The following is a 22,663-nucleotide window of genomic DNA, read 5'->3' on the forward strand; positions in this document are numbered from 1 at the left end:
AAAATAACCGGGGTACCTGCCAGAAATGGTGGGGAAAATGGAACTATAATCATAGTTGCGTCGGCAGTATGTCGCTCTTGAACATGGCACTCCTCTGCTTCGTGTCTGGGTGGGACCATCTCATCTTGTTTTTCGCTGGCCTCCGTGGGTTTGGGTTATCCTATTTGACCTCTCATCTGCTCATTGCCATCATCACCATACCCTCCGCTCATTCGATGTCAAATACTGCCAAATCCGTTATAGTGCCACCGATATGTTCAAGAGAAGTTGACCTCTGCAATAGTACAACCTCATCTGCTGTCTCACACAAATTATTTTGACCTCTGTCTCGTGTCGATGATGTGGGAATCACTATGGCCCACCTTCGATCAAGGTCACTTCCTGTCGACTTCAGCTCATTATCCAGGAAGGTGACTTAGAGACTCCCTTCAGGTGCCTTAGAGCCTGCATGCCCTAATGGCAGGTTCTTCGTGTTCGACGTGAGGTTTACATCATTGACCTCCGATCGAATGATTCCGTGGGTGTTCGACACCGGCTCATTGATTCACATGCCACGGATTGTACCTATAGTACCTTGAGGGCCATTGTCATTATTGGTGGTACCTCTCGCGTCTGTTAACAGTTTTCATCATTGGCTGGTAATCAGACGATGTTCGTGCATGTTCGACTTCAACTCATGTATTCGCATGCTTGAACTTGTACTTTGTTCGGGTCGGGACGGAGCGCAAGACCCTGGATCCCTGTCTGTTATGGTCCAGGTTGCGATTTTGTGGATGATCATTACATGACTCATTGATGGATGGCTGTGCCCATACCTGAGTCTTCATGGATGGCTGCGACCATACCTTATCATTATTCTGGTCTCTTTAGCTGGGTGGCTGCGTCCATTCCACAGACCTTTTCGCATGTCTTTTGGATGGCTGCGCCCATACCTAGACTGCATGTACTTGATTATCAGAGATATTCGGTCCTTCCTGGTGGTGTTCCAGTTCGGCAAAGCGTTGTAAAGCATTTCACCCCTCCCACTCTCTCGGTCTTCATGCTTTAGGGGGCATCTGTTACACAGTAATTTGTCACTGTCTCCCTGTCAGTCACCCTACTGTGTCAAGAATTCACAATAATCAAGTCCATGCCTTCTGAACTGGCCCAAAACCCACTTTTCCAAAGTTTTCCTCATCAGCGCGTCTGTTTCTAAAATATCCGCGCTGACCGGCGGCTCTTAGTGTATTCAGTGCGCTGCCAGCGCGGAAGCACATCACTTTTCCGCGCTGGTCACATTTTATGAGCCAGCGCATCTCTCCTTTGTATTGAGTCACGCTGACGTGACTTTCCCAGTTATTGAGGCGCGACGTCAGCGTGTCAGTCGCCTTATAATCCGCACTGATCCTGTTTGGGCGAATTTGTTCCAACAGCCAGCCTTCCAGATCACTCCAGGTTTGGTTGTTGGCTTTGTGAGTATCGACTCCCTTCTATGGCATGTCTGTTCGACTCTTTGCAACCACTTCCCTCAAGGATAAGCTCGTCCTCCCACCTTTTTAGGAGGCTCCTTCTCCTATATAAACTTCCACCATTACCATTAGCAGCTAGTTTGGAATAGCTTGGATTGTATAGAGCTTATAGTGCTCAGATTGCTGCTACTATAGGTATTTGGTGTGCTAGGTGTGAGAGAGAGTTTCTTGTCTTGGGAGAATCATTTCCAAAGGTGAATGCTTGAGACGCTTGCTGACTGGCCCCTCCTGAGAAGGATACCGACGTCAGAACATTTGGTTGTACTCTTCTCTGTCTTGATTAATAATAGATGACTGCTATTATTGTTCCATTCTCATTTGTACATGCAATGGTTAAATGTGAATTACATCTTTTCTGACTGATGTATGGTTGCTTTTATTAGATTTCACGCTTGCGTTTGTTTCCTCTTCGTGTGTGCAGGTGTCTATTCGCGGGGATCGTGGAGGATTGTGACCAGCCAAAGCGAAGGAGCGAAGGCAGCATCTCTTCGTCAAACGACAGCGCTGGAATCCAAGTAGGTGCTCTTTACCTCTTGTTTAATTGTAATTAGGAACATGCATGGCAGCATTGTGTGATTGTTGCTAGACCCTTGCTGGGCTAGTAGGGATCGCCTCTATCCGTAGAGGGGATTTACCTCTCCAACAACCACCATCATATTTCTCATACTCGTAGAACCACTCTCTATGGGGAGTGGAGTGAAAGGATGCACCTGAGTCAATCAACCATGCCTCATGATCTACATGTATACTTGAAGAAGAAGCCAAGTACACATCCCCACCTTCATCTGAGGTGGTTTTTGCCTCTATAGAAGGAGCATCATCAGATCCCTTTCCTTTATCAAGAGCTTTATATTTACAGTCCCTTTGTAGTGCCCTTCCTTTATGCATTTCCCGCACACCTTTAGAGGTTTTCCTAGAGATTTAGATATCCCTCTAGATTTAGATCTACCACTCGAGGACTTATTTTTGTTTCTGTTCTCAGACCGTCCTCGTACATACAAGGCAACACCATTCTGGACCTCCATAATTTTTCATCTCATCTCCTCCAACAGTAAGGATTAGACTATTTCATCAAACTGCAAGGCAGTTGCATTGCTACCTATTGCAACAACCAGACTATCCCACGAATCTCGTAGAGAACACAACAAACTGATGCACTTATATTCATCTGAAATTTTAATATCAACAGATAATAACTGGCTTACCATAGTATTAAATGTGTTCAGATGCTCTCTAACCAAGTCTCCATCTTTCATCTTTAGGCTATACATATTTTTTCGTAAGAACAGTTTATTCACCAAAGACTTAGATTGGTACAAAGTCCCTAACTTGTCCCACAAAACCTTCTTTGAAGCTTCCCCTGATACATTTAGCAATACTGAATTTGAGACACACAATCGTTTTGTGCTCTTTTCTTTCTAATCTAACTTCGCCCAGCCTTCCGCTGGAATTGATGTTGGTTTAGTACCTAGATCTACCACGATCCACTGATATTTATCCACCAACAGATCCTCCATCTTGAGTTTCCACAACTCAAAATTCTGACCATTAAATTTCTCAATCTCTATCTTTCCACTGCTCACCATCTTCTTTCTCCACAAGAATCATTCCTGCAGATCTCCCACTGAATAGGGTTTACCACATGCCTGAGAAAGAACCCCTCAGCAGCAAAGGCGACCCCTTAAAGCCAAAATAGCTCTGATACCAAATTTAGGTTTTAACCCTGTACATAAATTACCTGCATATGAATTCTAAAAACAGAAAATAAATAATGGCAAGAGCATAAAACACAAAACAAATATACGCAATGATTTTCCCCTAGATCCCAAAACTAGGACTACCAGATTGATTTTTCATTATTTTCCTTTCAATCTTACAATATATATATATATATATATATATATATATATATATATATATATATATATATATATATATATATATATATATATATATATATATATATATATATATATATATGTCGAAGCATCCATAAACCTCAATCCATTAACACTGGATTAGTACATAACCATAGTTCCCTTGACCAGGCCTACAAAATGCCATGGACAGAAAACCATCATGCCCAAAACCATGTGCGAAATCCATGCAGAAAACCATAGGTAGGTCCTCTCACCTAATATAGGGTCCAAAAACACTTTCCTGGGGCATTGCCCTGGACCCTGTGGAGGGGGGATACCGCCCCCCTGTATACTCCCCGACAGGGGGGGTAGCCTCCCCCCCTATGACCTCCCGACAACGCCCAGCATAACGTACAGGGGCGACTACCACCCCTCGCTCGTGGGTTAGTCGTGGAAAGAATATAACACAACCCAACAAATTTTTGGATGAATTACATGGAGAAATTTACTCCACCAAGCTAGGAATTCGTTCAGGATATCATCAAATTAGAATGGAAACTGAAGAAATTCATAACTCATGAGGGTCATTATGAATTTTTGGTCATGCATTTTGGCCTTACTAATGCACCTTCCACATTTCAAGGTTTGATTAATTCCATTTTCAAACCCTTCCTTAGAAAATTTGTGTTAGTATATATTGATTATATACTAATCTACAGCAAGTATTGGAAGGATCATGTTCAACATCTTGATAGGGTGCTCAAACTATTGGAGGAGAAACAATTATATGCAAAAACCTCAAAATTGTTTTTGGAGTACAAGAGGTGGAATATTTGGGTCATATTGTATCTCATGAGGGTGTTAAGGTAGACCCTAAAAAAATTAAAGTCATTAAGGAATGGAAAATCCCCACAACCATAAAGCATTTTTGAGTTTTTCTCAGGTTGACAAGGTATTATCACAAGTTTGTTAAGAATTATGGGAGAATACACCTCTAACATCATTACTGAAGAAATATGCATTTTCTTGGACTCCAGAAGCAAGGAAGGCGTTTGAACATCTTAAAGAGGAAATGTGCCAAGCACCGTCTTAGCTATGCTAGACTTCACAAAAAAATTATTGTGGAATGTGAGGCCTCAGGAAATGGAATTGGTGTTGTTTTAATGCAAGAAGAAAGACCCATTTCTTTTGAAAGTCATCCAATCAAAGGGAAGTATTTACACAAAGCTATTTATGAGAAGGAAATCTTGGCAATACTACATGCACTAAAGAAATGGCGACCTTACCTAATGGGAAGACACTTCAAGGTAAAAACAGATCATGATAGCCTTAAATACTTTTTGGAACAAATATTATCTTTAAAACAGAAGCAAAAATGGGTGACATAGATGTTGGGTTATGACTTTGAAATCATCTACAAAAAATGGAAGCAAAATGTTGTTGTAGATGCACTCTCAACAAAAGATGAGGATGTGGAAGCATTTCTTTGCGTAATTCCTATTATCCAACCTGAGTGGATAACTAAAGCAAGGGATGAATGGAAGAATGATGAAGAGATGTAGTCACTTGTTCAAAAGTTGCAGCAAGATCCTAGTATATCTGATACATTTACCTGGAAAAATTATTCAATATGGTACAAATATTGCTTATATCTTTGTAAGAATTCCCAACTCAAACAAAAGATTATTTTTGAATTGCACACCTCTCCCTTAGGAGGGCACTCAGGATTTTTAAAAACTTACCATAGGGTCAAGAAGGAATTTTTTGGGATGGCCTTAAATATGATATTTAGAAGTTTATGGCAAAATGTTTGGTTTTCCGACAAAATAAAGTTGAGACAATTAAAACACCAGGTTTGTTACAACCTTTAGCCATTCCAAGTTAGTGTTGGGAGGAGATATCAATGGATTTTATCACATGTTTACCCAATTCTGAAGGAAAGAATGTCATCATACTGGTAGTTGATAAACTTACCAAGAATGCATACTTATGTGCATTATATCATCATTTTAAAGTTAGTACAGCTGCTATTAAATATATAGAAATAATTCAAAAGCTTCATGGAAACCCAAAGATTATAGTAAGTGACAGCGATCCCATTTTCACTGGAAATTTTTGGACAAATTTCTTTTCTTGTCTTGGTACTCAATTAGCTCATAGCTCATCTTATCGTCCTCAAATTCATGGGAAAACTGACATAGTGAACAAATTTTTGGAAGGATATATTCGTTGCTTTTTATTTGATAAACAAACATAATGGGTCAAGTGCTTACCTCTAGCTGAATGGTGGTATGACACTTCCTTCTATACTACAACAAAAATGAACTCATTTATGGCACTTTTCGGATATCATCCACCATCCATCACATCATCTTTAAGAGAAAATTGTAAGGTTCAATCAATGGAAGATCACATCAAGCATCAAGAATGAGTTCTCCAACTCTTAAAGGATAACCTCACTATGGCACAAAATCGAATGAAACAAAAAGCAGATCAGCATCGCAGTGAAAAAAGTTTTGATGTAGGTGAATGGTTATTTTTAAGACTACAACCATAAAAACAAATGTCTCTCAAGCAATCTAAGAAGGATAATAAATTATCACCCAAGTTCTACGGTCCTTACAAGGTGTTGCAAAAGATTGGTACTATGGCATACAAATTGGAGTTGGTTACATCTTCCCGAGTACACCCAGTTTTCCATGTTTCATGCTTAAAGAAGGTTATCGATATCAAGCTTCCAATTAAAACGTTGTTGCCAAAACTTGACGAAGAAGGAAAAATCATATTTGAGCCTAAAGCAGTCACAAAAACAAAAACCCGACAGCTACGAAATTGATCAATTTGAAAGTATCTCATTAAGTGGAAGAACTTACCCACTGAGGATTCCACATGGAAGGATGAGAATTTTATACAGAAGCATCCAAATTACTCAAGCGTTGCGGACAACACTTTTTTGAGGGAGAGGGGCATGTTAAGTCCCTATAATACTAGTGTATCCCCCTTATTGTTATTGTTATTGTAGCGCCATTATTGTTATTGTTGTACCAATGTATCCCCCATATTGTTATTGTTTTGCCCCATAGAAGCCCATTATTGTTATTGTTGTTCCCTTACATTATTATTTTTATGTAGGCTCTGATTATATTGTGACCCCTTATCATTTGAATCATCCAAGAATTGTTCATTTATGTAATGTAAAGGAGGTTTCCCCCTCGAAGAGGATAATTTTTAAGTCGTTTATCTATCTATTTGTGAGTTGGTTGCATAACATATCTAGTTGTTCACTAAGACCCTAGGATATATATTTTGAAATTATAAAGAAAATTTCCTATTTTAGCTCTACTTGCTGTTCCAGTTGCGGATTTATTAATTCTGGACATCATACGACTCTCGAATTTTTGTCAGTTCTATCCTTACCCCTTAAGATATGTTTATATAAATCACATATTTCTCCAAATCAAAGTTGTGAAACATCTCCCTTGCCCATTAAATTAAGAAGATCAATGCATTCACCTTTGATGGATTTTAACAAAAGATATTTTAGTGTTTCATCATCTAAATTATACATCTTGGCTCTTTTGATGTTGTAAGAAAATCTTTCAACTATATCTCCAAGGTTTTCATCCTCTTTTTCAATATTCTTAAAGACTTCATCCTTGAGGTTATGGGGCGTATAGTAATCCTTGTATTTTTCTAAGAACACATTTTTCATTGCATCCCATGTTTTAATTGTATGTGTTCCTAATCCCATAAACCATTTAAGTTCTCCTTCTTTAGGAATTGCTGGAAACAATTTCAATTTTTGAGGATCAAGTAGGTATTCATAGGTTCTACATAGAACTTCAAACTCAAAAAGAAATGTTTCAAGGTCCTCATGTCTTAAACCATGGAAATTAGGGAGGATGGAGGGTGAGATGTTCTTCATTGTGGTTGTAGTGTCTTCATCAAAGATGGGAAATCATTAAGGATCTGGTTCTCCCCTACCACCTCTACCACCTTGACCTCTAGCTCCTCCTCTATTTCCTCCTCTGCCTCTTCCACCTCTAATCATAAGTTCAACACCATCTACATTATGCACTTCTCCTTATCCCTCCCCTGCCATTATAGATTCTTTAGAGCTAATATAAGGTTCTATAATAGGATTATCTAGCTCTTGCTTTTGTTCCTCTACTAATGGTATGTTAAAATAAGTATCTTCTTCTTCTTCTTCATAAGGAACCTCTAGTTATTTTCCTAGAAGTTGTTCGCCTATTGAAAAGAGGAATATTACTCCTCTTGTTGGGGATGTAGGTTCTTCAACCATAGCTTCGGTAGAAAAAGTTGGTGAATATTTATGTTGGATTTCAGATCTATGCACCTCAGGAAGTCTATGTCTACCTACCAATGATGGGATGCAAGTATGATTAGATGGTGTGGCACTACGAAGTCTAGGTGGAGTGAGTGGTGATGTTCGAATTGAACTTCTAGATCTACTTATAAATCTACCCCTAGAATCCCTTTCTCTATGCATAAACGTTTTTTTTTATCATTTTTCACTTTATTTAAATTAAAAACTCCTAAAAATGATATGCAAGAATGGAATCATATATACACTTTCCCAGCGACGGTGCCAAAATATTTGGTAAATTAATTGTTCTTAATTTCCTTCATTAATTGTTGACTGAGATTCATGTAGTTGTGAAATGTATATGCACTATCTATTCTAGGATTCTTCTTGTGAACTATTTGATTCTAGAAATGAAACTAGTCTAAGTATGGACAAAAATTGGAGAGTAATTACTCTCATGTTCTTTCAATCTAAAGTTGTATTAAATCCTAATTAATTGAATTGAAAACCACTTCTTTTCATAAACTAAAAATCTATCTTAAGTGCATAATTCAAAATTTTCCTCTAATTGTATGAAAGTAAAATGTTGAAACGACAAATTTCAAGAAGAAACAATCTAACTCTATTTTGCTGAATTCAAAGCATTCTACACTATCTTGCAAAAGGAATCTCTTATACTAAATTGCAACAAAGAAATTCTAGATTAATTGCATGAAAGAGAAACTTCCATAAAAGGATCTAATTGCAGAAAATGAAATGAAAATATTTAGAACTTGAGAATGATTACTTGTGTGTGTATTTATCCTCTAAAGAGTGTTTCATCAACAATTGAGAAATCAATTTAAGCTATGAAATGATTAAGTGTTGGAAAGAAGATGCATTCAACAATTGAAATATTTTTAATGCTTTTCTATTTATGAGTACTTTGCAACCAAATGAAAACAATCAGAAATGTAACTACAATGGAAACAAATTCTTGAAATAAATGATAATTCTAGAAACAAAACAAAACTATGAATAAGACCTCACAAGTTCGCAAGGGGCCCTCTCGTGAGTGCAAGTTGATTAGTGATCACAGGATCTTCACATACGCATTGGAAATAATAGTGATTTATATTATGAAATAGAGTGTCATCAGTATTCTCCACAAAAGAGTTATAAACTTAAAAACAAAAACCTTATGTTTCTCGTCTCACTTACAACATTTATACAAATTATGAAACTACTTGAAAGAGTTTTAAGCCAATATGCTATCAATCATTTTGACACCTACAAGACCAAATTAACTTAGAGTTCAATTTCTTTATGACTTGCTATTGAACAATCAAGTCATAGGAGATTTTATTTTGATCTATAATCTTGAAAGTTGATCCAATCTTTAGTCTTGCTCACTTGATGTTTTTTATTTCTCTACTACCTTTGTTTGATCACTACACACAGTTTCTAGGATTGACTTTGCCTTTGACTTCCATATTTCATAACCCACAACATTGAGAACAATAGTTCCCAACATAGCCAAGGTATTTGATACCTAAAATTCATGTACATTGCCTTACTTGTTATCTTTCTCATGATTGTCCTGCCACTACCCATTTACCTTAATGGACCCAACCAACCCAACTAGATGTCATATTATTTCCTTTAGCTATCATTTATTCATGCCTTGGGCTTCATTACCTGTTGAGTTTCACTAAACACTCCCAGAGCTCCATTTCTTTCCTCTTTCCCTCAACCAATTCCCAAGACCCTCAAAACATAAAAGGAAAGAACAATAAGACAACATAAAGAAAACATAGAAATCCAAACAATAATACAACACCACAAACAAATTTGCATGGTCATGCACCAATCACAGTTAAAACCACAAATCAAGCACAAAGAAATCACAAAACAGCAAAAGCACAAAACTCTCAACAAACAACATGACTCAAACCCAATGGTTCCTAGTGCTTCTAAAGGTTCATGAGTGAAGGCTCAACCTAAGCCTTCTTCGAGATCTATGGAAGTCTCTTTTACCATATAGTTCCTTGCATCATACTGCCACAAACACACAACTATCAGTGCATAAATAGAAATAGAAACATACAAGTTACCTTTCCTTGTTGTACCCAAAATGTTTCCATGCAACTGAACACCTGAACATATCATCTCTCAAGGGATTCCAATTCACTTGAAAAATTCAGCTATAACTAAAAACCAAGTATTATGCCTGCATTAGATCAATCATCTTTCATGTAGCTTCCTCATCCCAAAGTTCCTCCACGCACTTTAACTGGCTCTATTTCTTATTCCTAAAGCATGATCTCCTTCTATTGTAGGATGCATTAAGGCTCTTCGTAGAACTCTCCCTATGGTTCCACCTTCCATATCTATAATGGATGCCTGGTGACTTGCCCGCCTGTAATAATTGTTGTATAGATCTAGGGAATGATCTGACCTACATCCTCAATTGTTCATACCTCCCGTGCACTATATATTTGAGGCCTTCCATGCATCCACTATGCCACTCTGATACAAAGGGGAAATCCTTCTTGTGATTATCTCCACCATAGGTTCAACACCATAATGGTTCTCTGCCATTGCATTTATTCTATTGTTCCACAGGCTGAGACCCGTGTCCTTCTTAGCCACATTTTACTTATCACTTGCTTCTTGGGATCTTCTTTTCTTCTCAGACCATTTTCTCCTTAGTATTCTCATTACACTTCCTACCATGCATCCACTATGCCACTCTGATACAAAGGGGAAATCCTTCTTGTGATCGTCTCCACCATAGGTTCAACACCGTAATGGTTCTCTGCCATTGTATTTATTCTAGTGCTCCACAGGCTGAGACCCGTGTCCTTCTTAGCCACATTTTACTTATCACTTGCATCCTAGGATCTTCTTTTCTTCTCAGACCATTTTTCCCTTAGTATTCTCATTACACTTCCAGTCACACCTGAACTCAAGCTTACGTTATGATTGCTCATAACAATGCATCAACTTTCTGATGGATTCCTCCAAATACCAAGGCTCGTCAAACTCAACTCAGTCTGATAATGGCAATCCACTAATAAATATTTGGATCTTTGCTTCCTCATCCCAATTCATCTTCTCTTCCCTGATGCCTTTGACATACTTAAAATCTTCCCACCAGATATCTACTTTACCTTTGAGACTAAAGGTAGCTATAATGGCTTCCACATCCTCTGAGTAATAATGCAACTTGAAGAATTTCCTTATCCCAAGCAGCCATGCTTCTGCATCTTCTGATTTCTTTATTTCCCCATGATTTATTCCTAGTTGTCCCCACTTCTACAATTCTGAAAGTCTCTAGAGGATCACTGCATTAACCTCAGCTTGTTTTTCTTGGGATTTGGAAATCTTTTCATGTGCCTCAATCAACCATTCATTGCCTTGCTTGCAACTCATAATATCTGCCTTCAAGCCTCTTAATGTATCTATCAAACCAGGAGAATGTCCCTCTCCATGCTACTCAACTGATCTCTCCCATCCTACCAATGTCTCTTTAGGCCAGTACAAAGATTCATATGAACTGTAGTCAGCTATTTTTCTCTTCATCTATGGTCTTTTATTGCCCTATAATCATACCATGTTAGATAAATCTATAGAAGTCATAATCAAAATCATACTCAATGTATCTCAGGGGATGCTATTACACTTGCACAAGTTAGTCCAGATTAGAACGATACATAATAATATCAAGTACTTAATTGTAATGCAAGAAATGTCGTGACAATAGTCCTCATGCATATAACAAAAAATTAAATATCATGCATGATTAACCGATGCATTTGCATATGACTGCACAAATTAACTAGCATCTATCATGCATGTAAACACAATAGTGATAAAATGACTCACATGCATACCTGCTTATACATGGATATCATAATTATAACAATAAATAGCTAACATGCATGCATGATAAACATATAAACAACTAACATCCATGCATAACAATATGCATTTACCCTGAGGTCTAGTGCTACAACCTTACTCTAATACCACCCTATAACCACCCCATCGCACATTTGCCCTCTTATACAAGCTCTTTAGGGTAAACATGATATGAGAGTTACTATGACATGACCCGACCTCCAAGTTCCAGTTATGGAAGTGGGGCCTACTAACTGGAACTCTTACTACCACCCATCAGGGACACCAAATCACTCAGGAGTCTAACAACCATGGTAATCAATCCTTGAGCTAGAACTTGTTTTCACAAGATTTACCCCCCAACCATACCTTTGACACACAGTGCATGTGGTTGGAAGGATCCAACCGCACCCACGATCCTTCCTTCATGTGGTTATAACCTAAATATTCTATTTTTCTGCATGCGGTGTAGAGATCTATGCCATTTTTTTTACAGCTGGCCTACATGCCACTACTCATAATTTCTCAAAACTTTCCAAAATAAGATTTAGGGTAATAAAAAATCTAAACAATCAATACTAGAGTTATATCTTGTCCATGACATGTCTCATACATGATATACATTTCGTCAAACATATGGTAAACATAGTAGCTACAGGCCATGAATGAATATATGATTATGGTCTTATTAAATTCATCATAGAATCATAAAGAAAGCTCAATGCCCTCTCAATATAGTTGCAACAACACTTCTTAGCCCATGCATATATTAACTATAACAACCCTGGTCAAAACTCCATGTAATAAAGTTAATAGAGGAAAAATAAGACCAAGGTCATGGGACACGTATTCCAAGTTGAATGTTAGGAAAAACAACCTAGTGGGTGTTCATTTTCACTATTATGGGTAAAGGAAATTGGCAAAGGTAATGGAAAAGTCTTTGAAAAGGAAAATGGCATTAATTGGCATTTTATTTATGAAAATAAAGTAAATTAGGAGAAAAGGAAGGTGAAAGGTCATAGGTTGCATGTGAAGAAGAAAATGAAGGAAAATAATGAAAATTGAAGAAAATAGAGGCCTCATTAATAAAAAGGCTTGCGATGATTAGTTTATAACCTTTTTTTCAGTTTAGGTTTGGTGCTCTCTCTCTACTCTCTCTCTCTCTCACTCTTGGACACTTAGAGCATTATTGGAGCACTCTAGCATTAGATCAAGAAAGAAAAGGAAGGACCAAGAAGGAAAATATCAAGCAAGAAATAACAACATCTAGCAACCACATCGAGATTATTTACAGGTAACGATTTGCATGTGACATTTCTTTGATAGATTTGGCATGCATGGTACATGCGTGTGTGTATTTGGTTCAATTGTTGTCATTGGCTTGGGTTTTGCCAAGTGTGATATTGTTTTTCAGCCTTGCCTTGCCATTTTTAGAATACCCATGGTGTGATGGGTTCTCTTGTATATTGGTTGAGTTGGACTGTAGAATGGTTTTGAAGCTGAGTGAGGTTATCTATGAAATAAAGAACACATGGCCTAGAAATTGGTGAACTGGACTGGGATTGCAGGAAAGCCATATTTTGTGTGCCTCGGTGGGCCTAAGAATCCTAGGTCAATAAATGTAAGCATATACAGTAAAGCCCAGAGGTGTGTGCCCTCAATCAAGCCTAGGAATCCTTGACCAGAGAATGGATGGATATATAGTAAATCCTGGAGGGTGGAGTCTTGATTACGCCTACGAATCCTCGACCATTGTATGGAAGGATATATGGTAAAGCCTAGAGACTAGGAGACATGAAAATTCCTCACTATGTATGTGGATAAATCCAGTGGCATCCATGCTTATTTACGGCCTAGCGATCTAGTGGGGATTGTGGTAAAGCCTGATTAGTTTGGTTTGGTTTTGAGTCCCACATTCATGCTTGGAATATGGCATGGGGGTGATTAGCGAAAGGAAAGATTTGGTTCAGCCGATCTATGGTCGGGTGGTTCGTGGAAGTCCCAAACCTGGTTGGATTTTTCATTCATTAATAAGATCTCTTTCTCCTTAGTATATCATGTGTAAATGTACTTCCTTATATGTGGATTTTATGGTTTTTATATCCTTGTATTTTTATTGGTTATGTGTTGGTTATGAATATGTTTTATGATAGACTTGATGTATGGTTTCCATCATGTTTTGATTAGTGGTTGAAAGTATAATGAATATATGACCTAATAGATGATAAGGAAAATATTGTGATAAGGAAATAATGCTTCTTTATGAATCTCAGATAAATATGAGATCCATATGCTCAAATATGATGTTATGACCTATAGATTGCATATATGTGACATGTTTGACGAAATTCATGTCATGGATAGTAGGGGTCAAATCAATTCATTGATTAAGTGTTTGCATTAGTACCTTTATTCCAACGTCATTTATCATTTCTGAAGGTTTCATAAAGTTATGGGCAGTGGCCTGAGTCCTGGCCCTGAAAATGTGGCACAAAATCTCGAGTCATTGGCTCAGAACTAGCTGAAAAGGTCCACATTCACTAACATGCCCATGTTGTGGGAGTGACTAGAAGGCCTCAGTCGCATGAATGGCTTGTCATGGGAGCGGCTGGGGGTCCAAATTAGTAAATTGTCAAGTTGCCTCAAGGTTTGGTCACCTGGAAGGGTTCGTTGGCTCCTGAAGGTTTTGTAGCATGTGTGGAAGGTCATAATGGTTTTGTTTTGTCGTTTCGAATTCCTTAACTATACATTGGGAGTTGAATCACATCATAGTATCCTTTCATCACATGTTTACCCCGTCAGATCGATTAACTTGCATAAATGTGGGAGGAGAGTGTTATAGAGTGGTATCAGAGAGGGTTTCGTTCTCTTTGGGTGGTGTCTAGTTTCCATTCTCTTTGGGTGATATCTAATACCACATAGTGGTATCAGAGGATGGTTCAACGCTTGGACTCAATGGGCGGAATGTGTTTTTAATGCATTCATGTAGGTTTTATATGTGATTGTTATGTATACATGGTAGTGATCATTGTTATAGTTGTGTTTCCATGTAGGAGTTGATGATGTTGTTGTTGGGATGTGTTTTTCATGAATGCATGTCGGTTGTATATGCATTTGTTATGCATGTCAATTTCTATATGTTGTTATGCATGCATTGTCATGGTCATGGTTATGCATGTATAGTAGGTAAGAGATGCATTTTGATGGTCATTGTTGTGGTCTTGTGTCATCATGATGCTATTGGTATGTTATGATGTTGATGTGTTGGCTGAGATGAAGCAAGAGATGCAGATCATCAAAGCGAGGTTGCAACACTAGACCTTAGGATAAGAGGAGATCGTCATATAGGTTTGTATGTTTGGCATGTGGTTATGTGGTTAATGGTTGTTATAAGCATCAGGGTTACTTATATGCTTGTCATTCTATTTTTGTTATGGTTGCATGTGTGATAAATGCTAGTTGATCAGTGTAGTCATATGCACATGTGTCAGATAGTCATGAAGGATAATAACTTCTTGTTATATGCATTGTGGTCATATGCATGATGGTTGTGGTCATTACAGTTGAGATCTTCATGTTATTATGTTCTTTTCTAATTTGGATTGACCTATGCATATGATTATGGTTATGACATTAAGGTATGAGTTAATATATTGTGATATTATGTCATACTAATCTAGAATAATTGTGCATATGTGATTGTTATGCATGAATGGAAATTGCTTATGAGCTTATGATGTGAACATGTTAGCTAGTTATTGTTATGGATATCATGACCTTACTTAAGTTTGAGTTGATATGTTGTGAAGTTATATCGTGCTCATCTAGATTGATTGTGCAGACAAGATAGCCGCCACTTAGATACATTGAGGTATTACTTTGATTATGTCATCTACTTGGTTTTTGATTGTTTGATTATGTCGTATATATTTTGTTTGAATGTTTGATTAGTTGCATGATCTAAGTTTCTATCTATACTATTTCTTGAAGAAATGATTTTGTTTTAAGATGGTTGTACTAACACATATGTGTTGATACGACTAATATGTACTTGAGTGTAAGAATGTGATAGTTGTAGAATTATGTATTATGACTGATGAATGTGAGTTGATTGTTGAGTATGACATGGTTGTTAGGCTTGGTAAAGGTTGATTTCAAATTAATAGATATGTTGTCTTGATATTTGGAACATGTGATCGACATGTGTGAGTAGTTTCAGGGAAACATGCTTGGTATCGGCGTGACAAGGTAATAGTTGATGTGTTTATATAACTAACAGTTGGGTGATGTGACAATACATAGTAAGACTTGATTGCAACAAGTTAAGATAACTGGAATATTGTTATATTTATTTACATGCTGACAGTTATGTGTTTATGGTAGTATGATGCAGGGATTGCATGGAAAAAAAGACTACCATGAAATCTTGAAGAAGGCTCAGGCTGAATTTGCCTTGGAGGCATTGGGAACCCATGAGGATTGAGTCATGTTGTTTCTTGCTAGTCTTGTGCTTTTTCTCTTTTGTGATTTGTTTCGTTTGATTGTGGCTTTGTATATTTCTAGTACATGATCATGCCACTTTGTTTGTGGAGTCGTATTGTTATTGGTTTTACATGGTTTCTTCTTGTTTGTATTTGTTATGCCTTTCATGTTTTGGGCGTCTTGGGAATTGGTTGCAGAAAGAGGAAATTTAATGGAGTTCAGGAGAGCTGAAAGAAACCCAACATGTAATGTAAGACCTGGATGAAGCTCAGTGCATGTATAAGGGCAGCTGAAGGCAAGTGTATGACTTTTAGGTCCCTATAATACTAGTGATTCCCCCATTATTGTTGTTCCCCTATTGTCCCCATATTGTTATTATTGTGCCCCATAGAATCCATCTATTGTTATTTTTGTGCCTTTATATCATTATTGTTAGGTTGGCTTGGTTATATTGTGACCCCTTAGACTCCTATATATAGAAAGGAGGTTTTGTCATTTGAATCATCCAAGAATTTTTCATTTGTGTAATGTAAAGGAGGTTGCCCCTTCGAAGAGGCTGAATTATAAGGTGTTGATCTATATTTTCTATCTTTTTGTGAGCTGGTTTCATAACATTTGGTATCAGAGCTTTGGATTCTAATGTTTCGCTGCTCCAAACAGGTCATCGTGGCATTTTCTTTATAATGTTTTTTTTGCGACATTTCAGAAGCTAAAAAAAACACATTTGATACTAAACTATGCTGAACCTTGGGTCTGAATTTCAGATTTTGTCGTTATATTTTCAGAGATATGATATGAGGAAGTTAGGGTTTTCGCAAGCTCTAGAATTTCATCTAAAATAGGTCATCGTGGAATTTTCTCTATAACTCTTTCGCTAAAAAGTTTTAGAAGCTAAAAAAAATCCATTTGAGAAAAAATTAGTCTAAACCTCGTCTCCGAATTTCAGATCTTGTCTCACTATATTTTCGGAGATATGATCTAAGGAAGTTAGGGCTTTTGCAAACCCTCGAATTACATTCCAAATAGGTCACCTTTGGAAAATCATCATTACTTTCACTCTGAGCATCAGATTGAATTCTCGTAAGAAGCCACAAAAAAAGGACGGATTGCAGTTTTTGCGGGTATCATTTTCATAACCTAAGGTTCAAATAGTGACCCGTGGAATGTCGTACAAGTTCACTCTACTGAACCAGTCTATACTCAAGTCATCATGGGAGATTTGGCATAACTCTCCATTGGAGAATCCAATATTGATCAGACATGTGGGGTTGGAAATATTACTCATAGGGTTACTGCAGGAAGAAATTTCAAACCTGGGAGACCCAAAATTACAAAGATACATTAGATTCAATATCAAGCTCCAACAAAGTGAAAAACAGTGTGTAGTTTTTTATTTTATTTTTGCATAAGCTTGGTTTGAAAAATTAGTTTGAAGGAATTCAAAGGGCATAGTGAAGCATTATCGGTAATTGATGCCACGAAGAAAGAAAATGGAAACACCTAGTAAGAAACGTGAAAGCTCTAGCATGACTCATGAAGAAGAGGAAGAAATGCAACATGATATATCAAAATTACGAGACCAAGTGCAACAAATTTCACTCGCACAAAAAGTAACAAAAAATAAGATGGATGGTTTAAAGAAAGACGTAGAATCTAAGATGGATGGTTTAAAGAAAGACGTAGAATCTAAGATGGATGGTTTAAAGAAAGGTGTGGAAGCTAAGATGGATGGTTTAAAGAAAGGCATAGAAGCTAAGATGAATGACGTGGAAGCAAAGATGGACGGCGTGGAAGATAAGATGGACTGCATGGAAGCTATGATGGATGATTTAAAGAAAGGCATGGAAGATTTGAAGGTAGATTTGACAAAGTTTCTACAAGAAATGCTTACTAATGGTGAAAGGATATTAAAGGAAACCCATGATGAGGACAAAATAAATGTTAATCACGATTTCATAGACTCTAACTTTGGATCGAAGAACCAACATGTTCCAAAGATCGATATGAGGAATTTTGATGGCAAGGATCTCGGAACATGGATACTACAGATGGAGCAATTTTTTGATCTCCATAATGTGAAAAACACACAAAAGGTGCGCATTGCAACTTTATATTTGGAACCAAATCAGTTTGTATGGTGTCGATGGCTTTGCTCTCGTAAACAAATTGTCACTTGGGCTATTTTTACAGATGAAATGATAGCACGTTATGAGGATACAAAAAGCAACACTTTTTTTAGCCAATTGATAAATCTCAAACAAAAAGGTTAAATGATGGAGCACATTGAGGACTTCCAAAAATTGAATATAAGGGTAAAAGATATTCCAGAGGAGCATAGGATTGATGTGTTCATAGGGACTTTAAAAGATAACATCCAACATGAGGTTCGCCTTTGGGAACCAGATTCATTGGAGAATGCACTCAGGTTGGCAAGAAAAATGGAAAGCAAAATTATGGCAACAAGGAATCCTACCACTCACAATCATAAAGATGGAAGTGTTGCTTCCCCTTTCCATCCACAACCTACAAGGTTGATGGTGGGCTCCAGTATTGTAGCAATAATGCTACAACTCCTGGAGCTTCCTTCTCTAATTTTATCAACCTGGTAGTTCGTAACAAACTTGGAAGCGACGGTGTTGTATGCACAAGTACTAGCTCTTGTCGCAGCTGTCACTTGGTCAGCTGGCACAAGTCTGCTAGGGCTCAAGCCAACTTCTATATGTTCTCAGAAGAATCTTTTTAAGTGATGAACGAAAGCTATCTCAAAGGAAATTAACCTACTTTGCAAGAATGAACTGAAAGCCAACAAAACATGGAAACCCTAGTAAACCCTAATTTGACCAGCTTAATCCTTACGATGCAATGGTGGGAATGCAACTTCTAAAAGTGATGCCATTACTTCTATTGAGATGAGATGCATGGGTCTAAACTACTTTCATCTGAAGAGAACATGTTTTTGTACTTTTGCTCAAGTGGTTGGAGTTATTATGACTGTGCTTCTTACTGGGTCTTGACTGTGCAGGGGTAGATCAAGGGGAGGAAGGCTTGGAAAAGGTCAGGAGGACTTCTGAGAGGGTCCAAGGGATCCCTAACATCATTCCTCAGAAGTTCACAAAGTTCAGATGCCTGGAAACCGTGTTTGCAAGTTTCTAAAGGATGTCTGCAGGGGATTCTACAGGAAGTTCAGGATTTCTACAGGAAGTCTACTAATTTCTACAGGATGTTCTGCAATTGGAGTTTTGGGTGATGGATGAGTGAATGAGTTGTATGGGTGGATAGGGAGGATGAAAGGGGAGCTTGTGATGGCTTATGGATAGAGAGATGAGATGGAGAGGGGGTGTGCAAAGCTGGTTGGTCGATAGGAGGGTAGAGGCAATGGAAGGCCGAAAAGATAAAACAACATGGATAGTAGAAGAGTTGGGAGGAAAATGATCTAGCTGGGAGATAAGTAGATGGCTTGGGTATGGCTTAGAAGGATAAGGAAATGATAGAGTGGTGCTGCGCAGTGTAAATGAAACAAATCACCTATGTCTTGCGTATAACCGAAATGTCATCAACCTACTCTAATTGTTTTATTAGAAACCAAAGAACAGCAATGTAGTTTAAAGGGAAAGCATGGTGCTGAAACAAAGAGTTATTCCACAAGATCTAAATGCATGGACATTTCTACAACCGAAAACATTACCTCAAGACTTGCATGAATATGTAAAAAAGTGTTTTTGGTAGTTGGCACGGTCTGCACTTCCGGTCCCCAAACAGAGGTGAAAGTGAGTGTGCATTCAACCTTTTTTGGAACTCTGATTAACTCCAATCCTCTTACTCTAATCTAAACTACTGAAGCAATTCTGTTCATAACACTAACCTATGTAACCACACCAAGAAATCCGAATCAGCAAACTGTGTTTCCAAGTGCATATAAAGGACAAGAAATATAATGCTGCAAGAAAGAAAGGTAACAATACAAAGAAAGGAGGCCTATTGCTCTCAGGTTGGGCCCAACCCTGAGAGCTATAGCTCCTCTAAGAACTCAGAACTGAACTCGAATCTGTCTGCCTTTTATTAAAAGATCATAGTCAAAAGTCTAACAACATGCCAAAAATGGCTTACAAAAAGCAAAACAGAGCTATAGCTCGTAATTCAGAATCTGCAACAAAGGTTCAAAAGTTCCCATCGAAGGCTACAGCCTCAATATTTATACATTATGAGGGCCAAGCTGGCCTCCTAAATTAGTGGGGCTTGGCTGACCAACTAAAAGTAAACTATTGTTCCCTTAGAATCCGTTGGCTGCCTTCTAGCTCGGTGGTGATAGTTGTTGGAGCTCGGAGTTGGGGTGGAGATCACGAGGAAGGTCATTCAAGGCTGTGGACAACCTTCCTACAAAACCGCAATGCCACCTTGGCTGTCTCCTTGCCTTCATCTGTGTGGTTTTGCTCCATTTAATGTCAAAAAAACCTGAAATAAACATGTATTAGCCACCTAGGCATAGTGACTGCCCTCCTTCCTACAAATAACATGAATATACTAAGAAATGATGCATAAGTGATGAAAAATGAAGGGTTGAGCAAGGTAAGTAGGCCAAATGAGCCCAAAATGTTACCAAAATTTGGGGCTCATCATCACCCCCCAGCTAAAATATTTGCTCATCCTTGAGCAACTAGTCCAACTCCTCATCCTTCATTGCCTTTACTGCCACCCTTACATCCCAAGCCTCTGTAGTCGTGTCCTCCTTGCTGATATGAAACCCAGCCTTTCTGTTCACCTCTTCCCACTGTTCATTATCATCCTTCTTTGTGCTGCCTTCCATCAATCCTAGCACCAGTGGTGGGCTTAGCTTGAGGCCAATCCAGCTGTCCTGGAGGTTTTGCATGGATTTCTTATAGAGGGCCACCCGTACTAGAGCTTCCCTCATCCGAGTTGGGGTATGATACTCTCTGATTTTCAGACTGTGGGCCAATGTATTCCATCGGCGGGTGCAAGCTTGGACAGCGTTGTCTCCTAACAGTCTCTCCATGTACTCAAAATGCGCTATGGCTTGGGCCTGCTGATCCATATATCTCAATGAAGCTTGAGGGTCGATGGACAAGTGTTGGTGTGCCGAGATTAGTGCAACTGGATCCCCTGGTTCTGCTCGAATTAGCAATGGATCATTCAGCTCCCGGTTCATGACCGCTTTGGCTTCTGCTGCTCTTTTGTCCTCATGGTTCAACCATGAGGCAAATGCCATTAATTGCATATCTCCTAAGGCCGTATTGGGATCCCATGAAATTACATTAGGCAGGGCCAAATTATGGAGGTAGAACTCCGCTAATTTGGCCTTATCCTCTGATGAACTAGTACTGCATACTTTAGTGAATTGTTGTGGGTCTTGGAGCTGAGAGATACCTCTTTGCGCCAAGGTATTGATTTGAAATTGCAGCCATTGGTCTTTTAGGTACAGGCCATAGGATTTGGTCGGCTGTCTGCATTGTATAGCATCCATGGCCCAACTGGCCATGCAGGCCAATTGTGCCTCTTTCTGCTGCAGCTGTTGTCTGAGAGCTTGCACCTCAATTTGTGCTTGTTGTTCTGCTTCCTGTAGATGTGTGGTTGGCTCCCCAAGACCGGTGTGCAGTTCCTTTTTTCCTTGCTGTTCTGCTGTGGTGTCATTGGAGGGTGTACCTGTTCCTGTCCTCAGCTCCTGTAGCTGCAATCTAAGCTTTTCGTTTTCTTCCTGTAGGAACACTCTTTGGCAATTTGCCACGTGCTTAGCCATGGCTAATTCACTTCTGGCCTCCTTAAGTTGCTCTTGCAAGGGACCTATGTCCGCCACACCCTTTGACTTGGCTATTTCCATCCACGTGTGTGTACGTACTATCTCTTCCTCCAATGCAAAGAACAGTGGCACAGTGAGTTTCTGAGGTATAATTTTGCCAGCCTCTAAGAAGTTGTAATATGAACTTAGACTTGGCTGAGGGCTAGGCTCTGGAATATGCTCTTTCTCCACTTCTTTTGGTGGCTCTACTTCGCCCTCCCTCGGTGGTGATGAGGGTGCTTCTCCTTCCATTCTCTCCGTTTCCTTAAGTCGGGCTAAGGTTTCCTGTAGAGCATCCTCAGCATCCTGTAGCCGAGCTTTTGAAGCCAATTGGTCTAACCTTTCTTTCCAAGTAGTTTTCTTCGGGCTCCCCCTCTCATAGGTGACTGATATCCTTGAGGGGGACCTCTCCTTAGGCGAAGTAGGGGCATCATCTATAGTGATTGGGCTGCTGGACGGAGGCTGTGGCTTGCCCGTCTTTATTCTCACACTTCTCCTAGCTTTAAAATATAGAGGGGTCTCCCTCTTTCTCTTCTCCTTGGGCTTAGGAGGTGTACTGAGGGCGGCCAACACAGCTGCTGCCTCCCTTGCAAGAATGTCAGCTTTCTTCTCCTTGGGTTTCGCTTTCTCAGGGCTTCCTGTAGAAGACCCTTTTTCAGTTGATTTCTGGCTTCCTGTAGAAGGCCCTTTTTCAGCTGATTTCGGGCTTCCTGTAGAAGCCGGTTTCAGTTTTCCTGTAGAGACAGGTGGCACCACTTTAGTTTGCTTTGCTGAGGGTGTTTTACTTTTTGACTTGGTTGCGGCTGTTGACGAG

The sequence above is a fragment of the Pinus tabuliformis genome, chromosome X, assembly GCF_031772625.1.
Source record: "Pinus tabuliformis cultivar Carrire ecotype Pingquan chromosome X, CPIR1, whole genome shotgun sequence".
Classification (NCBI taxonomy): domain Eukaryota; kingdom Viridiplantae; phylum Streptophyta; class Pinopsida; order Pinales; family Pinaceae; genus Pinus; species Pinus tabuliformis.